The sequence below is a fragment of the Hemicordylus capensis genome, chromosome 1, assembly GCF_027244095.1.
Source record: "Hemicordylus capensis ecotype Gifberg chromosome 1, rHemCap1.1.pri, whole genome shotgun sequence".
Classification (NCBI taxonomy): Eukaryota; Metazoa; Chordata; class Lepidosauria; order Squamata; family Cordylidae; genus Hemicordylus; species Hemicordylus capensis.
Genome location: NC_069657.1, coordinates 167,536,024 through 167,546,856, shown reverse-complemented (window position 1 = coordinate 167,546,856; position 10,833 = coordinate 167,536,024). Strand labels below are relative to the sequence as shown.

General features: G+C 45.8%; 1 long non-coding RNA gene across 1 annotated transcript; it reads right to left on the bottom strand.

The window, feature by feature from the left end:
• Positions 1-5,324: 5,324 nt before the first annotated feature.
• Positions 5,325-6,551, bottom strand: LOC128339628 (uncharacterized). The gene is made up of 2 exons (XR_008313139.1): positions 5,811-6,551; positions 5,325-5,662 (listed from the first exon to the last, which is right to left on the bottom strand). It is a non-coding gene; the product is annotated as an uncharacterized LOC128339628 (long non-coding RNA).
• Between the last annotated feature and the right edge of the window lie 4,282 nt (positions 6,552-10,833).

Genomic DNA, 10,833 nt, shown 5'->3' with positions numbered 1-10,833 from the left:
TTTCATAATTGACCAGAACAGTCAAAGGAAGATTATATTTACCTCTTCATTAATGATTAACTACATTTCAAAAGCTTTCCTTGACTGGGTGAATGTTAAAGAACTTTTTTCCCCTTTCAAAAACTAAAACATCTAACATTTTGAAAATGGACATTCCCATTGTGTCTCTCTCTCCAGCCTCCACTGAAGGTCAGAAAGAGTCATTCCAGGTTGATGAGAGGCCATAGGCCTTTTAACATTTACTCTAGAGTAATTTTACTAATCAGTGTCAGGATTATTCCCTTCCTTCTGTCATTATGTTAAAAGGTTATTCTCGGTCAGGATGACATTAAAATAATAGTAATGATAACAAGATTAGTGATTTTTCATATAAAATTCTGTTTAATTAATTATTGGCTCTGTGTCATAACTACAATTCTCTTATGATATTGCTGCATAATTTCTGCTCAAGAGTAACAGGTTTATATATGCATAGCTGTGTAACAGTTGCAGCCCATAAGCATTAAATATCCTTGCCTCCCAGGGTTGTTCTAGAGATTTAAAAGGTTGCTCATACCTTCATACCTGCAGCACACAAATGTAGCAAAAAAGGAATAAGGTGCATAAGATGAGCACCAGGAATGTTTACAACAACTTCCCAACATTGAAAAGGTATATTTCACCAGTGTCATCAAAGATTACTATAATGCATTATTCATCAGGTTGCCTCTTTAAATAGAATTTGAAAAATAGAACTGGTTCAGAATGTGGTAGACATGTTAACTGGGGCTGATGTCCAAGAATATGTCATGACAGTGTTAGAAGATCAACACTGGCAGCTGGTTTGTTTCCAGACTCAATTCAAAGTGCTGGTTTTGGCCTTCAGTCCTATGGCCTGAGATGCAGATATATAAAGGATTGCCTCCCACAACTGAGATGCTCTTTAGAGGGTGTTTTCTGGCTGCCCATGTCTTCAGAGAGTAGGCAGATGGTGACTAGGAAGGCTCTTCAAATGTGTGGCCTTTCTGTAGTGGTGTCCAAATTATGTAACTACCTCCCTAGGCATGGTTGCCTGATGTTGAAATTGTTAGCCTTTCCTCACAGTTATATTTTATTTCCTCAATGTAAAATCAGCAAAACATTGTAATTTATTAAATTAATTAATCTAAGTAGTTCTAATCTCAGGGCTGGTGTCAAGGTTCATAAGAACAGTCCTGCTGGATCAGGCCCAAGGTGTATCTATTCCAGCATCCTGTTTTGCAGTGTCCTACCAGATGCTTCTGAGCAGCTCACAGGCAAGAGGTGAGGGCATGTCCTCTCTCCTGCTGTTGCTCCCTTGCCACTGGTATTTAGAGGCATCTTATCTTTGAGGCTGGAGGTGGCCTATAGCTTTTATGGTCAGCCAGTGGGAGTCCTGGCGGGGGATCATGCCCATCGTTGAGTCCACAACTGATCCATGAGACCTGTCTGCCCACCCAACACCCATACCTTCAGTATTGGTGTGAGTCCCTTAGGTTAAAGGATCACCTTCGCTGCTATTGCAATCCCTGCCCCCCACCCACAGATGGGCTTCCTCAGAAGTTTATGTGATGATGGAGGGGCTTTGAAGGAAGCCTGTTAATGGATAGTGGGAGGGTGAGAGGAGATGACAACAAAGCAACTTGTTCATGAATCACTCTATATAATTCCCCAATGGAGTTGCTGTTTCTGCTGCAAGTGGCAATGCCAACGGATGACCATCTACTGTTGCCCTCTGCTGTCCAGTAAGTTCTGTCCACTGGTCCTGCTAAACTTACTAGGCGGTAGTATCAGTTTCCACTTCATCACTGCTGCCTGCAGCTGGAGTGGTAATACCATTTTAGAATTCCCAGATACATCAGGGGGAAAGGCATCTAGTAATTCTAAAATGGCAGCGCCACCACTGGCTGGCAAGCTAACCAAGACCCAAGAGGCTAGTTTACTGCATAGGAACAGTTCTGTCTTCAGTGATGCTGCCCACAGTGCCACCATTGTAGAATTCCCAGATGCCCAATAGAACCATGGCGCTGGCACTGAAGGGAGTTGCTCCTATTGCCTGGTAAGCTTGCCAGGCTAGGTGCCTTGGGGAGGAGGCTGTCAGTTGCCATTCTGGGGTCAGTGGAAGGCTTTGCCTGGAGGGTCTCCAAAAGCTAGCAGTTGCTGTATCTAATTTGTACTCCCGCTATATTTTCCTGAAAGGGAGACAATCATTATAGAAGCAATAACATGGGGACAAGATAGGCTCCAGACTGTGTGGCTCCTCTGCTATTACATTGCTTGCCCTTAGTTGTTAAACAGCATCATTTAAGTGCTTTTTAACTTACTTAATCTTTTTTAAATACTTCTAGATTCATGTGTAACTGTACCATGGCCACCACAGATAGCACCTTCTTCATAAGTCTTTTGCATGCTTGAATGCTGGCATTTCCCCCAACATTCATCAGCAATCCTCAAAAGTGTTCCTGTACATATGTAGCTTATGCCCGGCCCTCCATTTATACGATATAAGTGAAGTTGTTTCCTATGGTTCCTGTCATAAACAAAACTTTCCATATAAAGTCTGAGCAAGAGATAAATGCTACAGGAAAACTAAAGGCTGAGCACAAGGCAACACTTATTTCCCCTCACAGTGCTTATTTTTCCACCTGCTAAATATGATAGAGCCACCAATGGAAGGGTCTCTTTTTGCCCCAGTTAGTATGAAATATAAATATCTGTAATATAAAAGTGAATGAAAGGTGTCTGTAATTGCTTCTAAGGCATTATAAAAGTTGGTCAATTGCAATTTTAACAGGTTATTTCACAACCAATGTATTACTTGTATATTGTGTGCTGTCAGTACTTCCTCTAAGTCTGTGACTTTGACTTTTGTTTTTCTTTTGCCTCAGAATTATTTCACACTGCAAGGTAGTTTGAGGTGGATAGGTTATTTATTATATATGTTTTATTTATTCGATTTCTGTACCGCCCTTCCAAAAATGGCTCAGGGTGGTTTTACACAGAGAAATAATAAATAAATAAGATGGATCCCTGTCCCCAAAGGGCTCACAATCTTTAAAAACAAACAAACAAACAACCTTCTGTAGACTATTTTGTATCTTGGCCAGGATCGAAAGAGCTCTGAAGCTAGGACCGTAAGCCCTAGTGCTTAGGAAACTAACTACCTTTGAACAGCAGTTTCCAGTACCATGGGGGTAAACTGCTTTTGAAACTGAAGAAAATAGTCCAGGCTCTGCCCTTTTCCTTTGGAACTCAACTCTCAGACTACTGTAATGGCCTTCAACCTCCAGCAACCATCTTATCTTTTTCTGACCACACTTTGAAAGTATAGGTCATAAAGGTGATGGTTGACCATAGCATTGCAGAATTGTAAGATAAATGATCGGCTTATGAGATCACCATGTGTCCCCACAATTTTGTGTTTCCAATGCAAACCAAATTTATATTGTATGGGAAGGATTCCTAGGGGATCCAAATGGAGGTATGTCTGCAGCCATTCACAGTTTGAGCCAAGGTCACGGCACACCACCAGGACTAGTGCTGGCACAATGTCGTTGCAATCCTTTGCACTCCGAGCAGTAAATGAGAAACAAACAACACCAAAAGATAATATAGCAATACTGAAAACATTCTCACAGTGTTCCTGGCAACTCCATTGCCACCCATGAATCATGGTGCTACATTCTGATGACCCCACATTAGCTGTGCACGGAGAGCACCAGTCAACATGAGTCAATGAGCTAAACTCCACAATGATGTTATCCTACTCAGCTGAAAGCCTCTTCTACACATTCAACAAGCATACTGCTGGAAACAGCAGCACCAGTCCCTTGGCACCCAGGGCCCAGCATTGAGGAGAAGAGCAAATGATGTGCAGGCAGGCTTTCCCGTCCTCTCTCCTGAGGCAAGAATCTGAATGCTCTCAAAGCCACAATACAGCCAGCAGCAAAATAATGGAAAAAGTGGTAAGCAGCCTGGAAACAGCTTTTTTTCAAATGAACATGCCAAGGACAAAGAGGGAATGAAGGATTGCTACTCCAATAACAATATCCAGCTGATTCTATAACCTGGGAAAGGGAAGAGGCTGATATGCAAAATCCAAGGACACAGATTCTCTTGAAGAAGGGTTTGAGTGTTGCTGTTGGAATAGATTTATTTTTGACATGTCTGGAGTCTGATGCATGAAACACTATGACTTGAATCCTAAGATACTCTTGTGTAAAAGGAAGCCACTTCCATTTCTGCAAGGGGGCATCACCTCTGATTTTCCCCCCTGATCTCCTGCTGTAGCTCCCCCCATTCACACATCACAGAGGGAGGAAAGCCCTATACACACACTTATATATACACACACTCATGTGGGTGGCCTAATACCCACTTGAGTAGTCACAGTTGGGAACACCCCCTTGTGCAAATGGAAATGGCCTCCTTTCAGACAAGAGCATGTTAGGATCCAAGCCATAGTGTTTCATGCATCAAACTTCTGTCAAGTACATTCTAAATTTACAGTCAATTATAAATCCCACAGCATGACACTCAAACCCCTTTTCAAGAGAATCTAGACAGTAATCCTTGTGATAATTGGTTTGTTACAAGGGTACAGGGGTGTAGCTATAATTGAGTGGATGGGTTCAAAGAACCAAGTCCCCTCAAACCATTCTTCAAGAGAATCTGTGTTCTTGGATTTCCCCTCTGATCTCCCATTGCTGCTGTAGCCCCCACCCTCACCCCACAGATGAAAAGAGAAGCCAGGGAAGCCCCCTTCTGTGAAATGGAATTGAAGGATGGAAGCTTGAATCTCAAGCCTCTAAGGACAAATATATGCTTGTAACAATCCAATTCTCATACCAAGGTTTACTGTCCAAGCCCCCCCCCCATTATTACACATTGCTTCAAGATCAGTTTCCACCTTCCATAAAACTGAGCACTGCATAGTTCTGCACCTGTTGATGTGCAGCCTGGTGCACTAGGGAGATGATGCATCTATCTCCCACTTGAAAATTTAATTTCTAGAGACTCTGGGGGAGGGAGCTGAATCCCGAACGATGATAACTTACTCTAGCAACTTACATTTTAAAAAATGAACAAGACATCTCTAACAGTTTAAAAAAAAAGACATAAAATAGTAATGGTGGCTGACATTCTGACTAAATTTACTTGAGGATGTCCCATTGCAATTAGAAGGATAAGTTAGGTTTAGTCAGGACGCCAGCCATTAATTTACTGGGGCATATTCCAAAGCATAGGGACTGTTGGAGCCTGTCTGTGTAACCTTTCATTGAGGAAACTTACTTCTGTGGAAAAACGGGAAATCTATAATAACTGGCTGAAAGGACTTAAAAATGTGTGTATTTCTGATAAGTGTACATCAGGCTTATGACTTCAAATAAACTGGAAGAAGAAAGAGATGCCAATCCAGAGAAACAGGCCCTCCAATAATATTCAAAATATTCTTATTGCTGGCAGCTGATTACATAGCCTAGGTTCCAGGCCTTTTCCCTGGAGGAAGAGCCAGAAGAAGCTACGGATGCTTAGGGTACGCACTGCACCCCACAGAAACAGCCTCTCCAATAATTCAGGTCAGCATTTCCAGTGGATCGTATCCTTGCTGCAGCTGCAAACTGAAGGGCCTTCCCAGAGCCATCTTGGTTCACAATCTTCTGCTCTGCAGAAACAGTAGAGTACGGAGAACAATAATGAAGTAGCAGCTTAAAATAGCTTAACCCGTACAGAGCATCTGCGCGCTAGTACTTGATTGTTCCCCTCACCCCCTGCCACAGCCCCGCTCACCTCAGAGATCTTTCCACCCTCACCTGAGACGCACTCCTGCTCCTCCTCCTCCATCCAATTGCTTCCATTGCTCTCACCCCTCTTGGTCACTCCTCCATCCCTTTACTCCATTCCCCTCACCCCTCTTGATCACGGTTACAGCATTGCTGATGCCTATTGACCCAGCTGCAGCACCCTATCCCCAGAGGCCTCCCTACCCTCATCTGAGCCCTGCTCCTCCCCAAAGGAGCAGAGAGCAGCAGCAGTTGATTGGGTCCTTCCTCACTGATGCCACCACCGTTATGTCCACTCATTTCCCTCAGGCCGCTGACAGGCCTGGGCCTGTCCCTTGCCTGTCTGCCTCCCTCCGCCAAAAGCTTTGGTAGCCCCAAACAGCAGCAGTGGTTGCTGCCACCGCCACCATGGCCACTCGTCCCCCTTAGGCCCCTGGCAGGTTCAGGCCTGCGCCTCACTCTTCCTTCTTTCTCTCTTCCTCTCCCTTATTTTCCTCTCTTTCTCTCTCCTCCACTCGCTCTTTCCCTCTGTCTTTCTTCCCCTCCCTTCTCTCTCTCTCTCTCTCCCTTCCTGAGTTAACAGATCTTCATCGAATAAATGAATCTTGTTTCCTCATCTAATTCACACAACAGCAGCCTCTTTCTCCTGAGGGGCTCTTTCCTCCCTCATGACCCATCTTTTCACAGACCCCTGCCCATTATCTATCTATCTATCTATCTTCCTCTCCTCTACAGTCAAGAACATCTTCTGATCATAACAGTTGCATTCCAACTGACCTTAACCATCATAGGCTTCGCCTCCCTATCTGCATATGGAATCTCCACTGCCCAGTTACCACGGTGCCACAGGCTCCTCCTCCCTATCTGCATATGGAATCTCCACTGCCCAATCAGGTGCTTCTGCTTGTGATCTCTCACGAGAGCTGCCACACATGGGTATGCCTTAGAGAATTATATAGAGAGATACTTAGGTATGTAGGTGAGTGGTCACACATATTCAGTTGGGGCCTAGGTAACCAAGAAGGGTTGAGTAGTGGTGTGAGCCAGTGAGGTCATACACATGACCAGATTTGCAACCAGGGCCGGGCAGCAGCCTGCCTCCATGCACATGGTCTTCCTCCCTTGTTTGCTCTGCCACTTGTCGTGGCACACTAGTGGGACCACTGTGAACAGCACGTCAGGGAGCTGGAAGAGGAAGTTCTCCGGGATCTCTTAATGCACTGCACCAGGAGCATGGTGCACTGAAGGATCCTCCCTCAGCCAGGCACTCTTGCTACCCGGCTCTGTGTGTGCATGGGTTGTGGACACCAAACTTGGGGTTAAGGGTACACTCACGCCCTTAAACCCAGGTTAAAGCCTAGGATAAATTCCCAGGCTTGGGGTTGAGGCAGCACCGGGATCGGGGCTGGGCTTGCCTCCTAACCGGTTCAACAGCGAAGGGTGTCTAGCAGGCGCATTGGGGATTTCTGGTTATAGCTAGGGAACAGGGCAGCAGGTAGGTACGCTGCTGCCCCGATGGGCTTTCCCCCCGCGGGCGTCTGTTTTTGTAAAAGCCCAGCGGGGTGGCAGCATACCTCCCTGCTGCCCTGTTCCGTGGATATAACCGGAAGTCCATAACACGCCTGCTAGTCACCCCCTGCCGTCGAACCGGTTCGGAGGCCCATAAAAGGCCTCCAAACTGATTCCATGCACATCCCTATGCCAAACTTATGTCTCTGGGTGGTTTACAACAAACTCAACATAATAAAAACAGCAGTTAAAACATTAAAGCAGTTTTAAACAGTTCACATTAACATTCAGTTAAAGGCTTGGGGAAACAGATGTGTTTTAAGCATCTTCTTAAAAACTGCCATAGAGGGGGAGGCTCAGACTTCAACAGGAAATGCATTCGAAGGCCTCAGGATGGCAATGGAGAAGGCCCATCCCTGAGAAGCCTCCAGATGAGCCAATGATCTCAATAGGAAGTGGGGCTTGTAATGAAGAAGGCATTCTCTTAAAAACCCCTGCTAACTTGGCAAAGAGGCACCTTTTTAACGTGGTGATTCTCTTTATTTAGCAAGGGGAGAGTAACTGGCCCTATCCACCCCCAGCACAGTACCTCCAGTGACTGTTGCTGGTGTCTATCTTATATCTCTTTTGGACTGTGAGCCCTTTGGGGACAGGGATCCATCTTATTTATTTATTATTTCTCTGTGTAAACTGCCCTGAGCCATTTTTGGAAGGGCGGTATAGAAATTGAGTGAATGAATGAATGAATGAATAAAATATCCTGAACTGGTGTGTGTGTGTGTGTCTGTGTGTGTGTGTGTGTGTGTGTGTGTCTGTCTGTCTGTGTGTGTGTATACACACACAAATAAATATATACAATATTTTATAGATTTTATTTTATTTTATATTTTAAAATATATAAAATACATGGTCTCTTCTAGATAACTCAAAGCTCAAACTGGCTGCTGCGTTTTGCAACAACTGCGGTTTTCAGATCTACATCACACAAGGTAGACCAGCCCCACATAGAGCTCATTGCAGTAGTTGAGTCTAGAGGCTACCAACATATGTACTGCTTTTTAGGTTTTTAATCTCCAGAAATGGATTCAGCTGGTGTAACAGCCAAAGCAGATAGAAAGCACTCCTCTTGCCACTGCCTCAACCTGAGACACCAGAGACAGATTTGAATAAGGGGTGTAGTGAGGGAAGAGGGGCCCTGTGTTCCCATACAGGTGGTCTCTCCACTCACAGGGGCACCCCTGTGCAGTGCAGACTCATGCACTTGCACCCTCACTCATCTGGCTTCCCCATCCTCCTTCCATAAACCAGGAGTCCAGCTGATGGAAGGAGGATGGGTGGAGGGCAAATAGCTGAAGGAGACGGCTGGTGCCATGCACTCCTGCTGACCAGGCACTGTCCATCCTCCTCTCTATGAACAGGACTCCTGGCCTGTATGGACAGACTCCTGGCCAATGGATGGAGGGTTGGCAAAACCAGGTGAATGGGTGTGTGTGTGTACCCTCCTTCCATTGGTCGGGACCCAAGCCCAGCCAATGGGAGGAGGAAGGGCAGAGCCCAGTCAGAGCAGCTGCCAGCTGCCTCTTTGACTGCTTGCCCTCCTCCCGTACTCCTTCCATTGACTGGGCTCCCGGCTGATGAGAGGAGGGCGTATACATGCTCTCAGTGGGCAGCATATGTGGTCTTCTTCCACTGACCATTTGGTGGAAGGGGAGCAGCTGAAGGAAACTGGTGGCGGTGGCTTCAGGTGGCCGCTGCCACCACAACTGGTGATGGCAGGAACCCTGGCCAGGCAAAGGTGGGAGCTTGGCAGCTCCTGGAGGCTCAGTGGCTCCCACAAGCAGGGCACATCGTGTTCTTGGAACTCTTTTGCTCTATTACAGCTCCGCCCCTGATTTTATTCCAGAAGTACTCCCAGACTGCATAGCTGTTCCTTCTGGGGGAGTGTTACTCTGTCCAGAACAGGCAGATCAGAATTGTCTCTTGAGTTCCAACCTTACACAATATGTACCTACGTTTTATTTGGATTTTATTTGGATTCAGTAGTTGTCCCTCATCCAGCCCATTTCCATCTCCAGGCAAGCATTTAGAGAGGTGAAGCCTTTTCCTGATGAAGCTGACATGGAGAAACAGATTTGAGTGTTGTCAGCATACTGATAATACCCTGCACCAGATCTCCTGATGATCTCTCCCAGCGGTAGCACTGGAGACAGTATGGAGTCCTGCAGGAGAGCATATGAAAGCTCTCGTTAAATGAGACTCATTTTAAAGAGCCAAAATCTCCAAATGACACCATCTGGAATCTGCCCAAAAGGTAGGAATGGAACCACCACAGAACAATACCTTCCACTCCCAACTCCCTCAGATAGTTCAGAAGGATACCAGGCTACTTGATGGTATCAAAAGCTGCTGAGAGATCCAAAAGGACCGACCAACAGAGTCACATTCCCTCTGTCATTTCCCAAATGGAGATCATCCATCAGGCTGACCAAGGCAGTTTCCACCCTGTAACCTGCCTGAAAATTGGTTTGGAATTTGTATAGATCAGGCCTGAACAACATAAGTAAGTCTTCGGGGCTAGATCTGGCCCATGGGAATGTTTTTGCTGGCCCACAGATAGGAATATCTCGCAGCAACAGCAGAAGCCATGAAAAGTTCTTGGCCTGTCCTGCTAGCAGCAGTGGCTCAGGCTCAATACAGCTGCCTGCTGGAGATCAGTTGTTCCCTGTCCCATGGATGGAGCTCGCTGACACCATCCCTCTTTCCTCTCACCTATTCCCCTGACTCCAGTCCTCTGCCTCATTAATATTTTAAATAATTTTAATGTGATCTGTTTATTGATGGGTGTTGTAGACCAATACTATCACTATCTGGAGAGCCAAGTTTGGGAACCATCCCCCCACCCCGCCTTAGGGCAAGGCTTTTCTTAACTAAAGGTAAAGGTAAAGTGTGCCATCAAGCTGATTTCGACTCCTGGCACCCACAGAACCCTGTGTTTTTTCTTTGGTAGAATACAGGAGAGGTTTACCATTGCCTCCTCCCGTGCAGTGTGAGATAATGCCTTTCAGCATCTTCCTCTGTCGCTGCTGCCCAATATAGTACCAGCGGGGATTTGAAACGGCAACCTTCTGCTTGTTAGTCAAGCAAAATAAAATTAACGATGGTATTCCTGTGTTAACCAGTTGCAGCTATATCAAAGAATCTTGTAGCACATCAAACCACCTAATTTAAAATGGTTAAGAGGCCACAAGAATATCTGTAGTCAACGTGTTAAAATTAGACGTAGAAGGGGAGAGAAAGAAAGCGATCTACGACCAGAAATCTGCAGAGGCGGTTGCTTAAAGGAGTAACCACCTCATTAAAAAGAAGAAGAAAAAGTAGGGGAAAGGAGCCGAGGACGAGGGCGGGCACGGCACTCTATTTCCAGAACCGCCCGCTTCACTTCTTCGCACCCACTTGCTTCCTGAACAGCGCGCGTCACCGAATGCTTCGGTTTGACGCGCCCGCCTTCTCTTTCCCTTGCTCCTCCTCCTGGGAGCCCATCCCT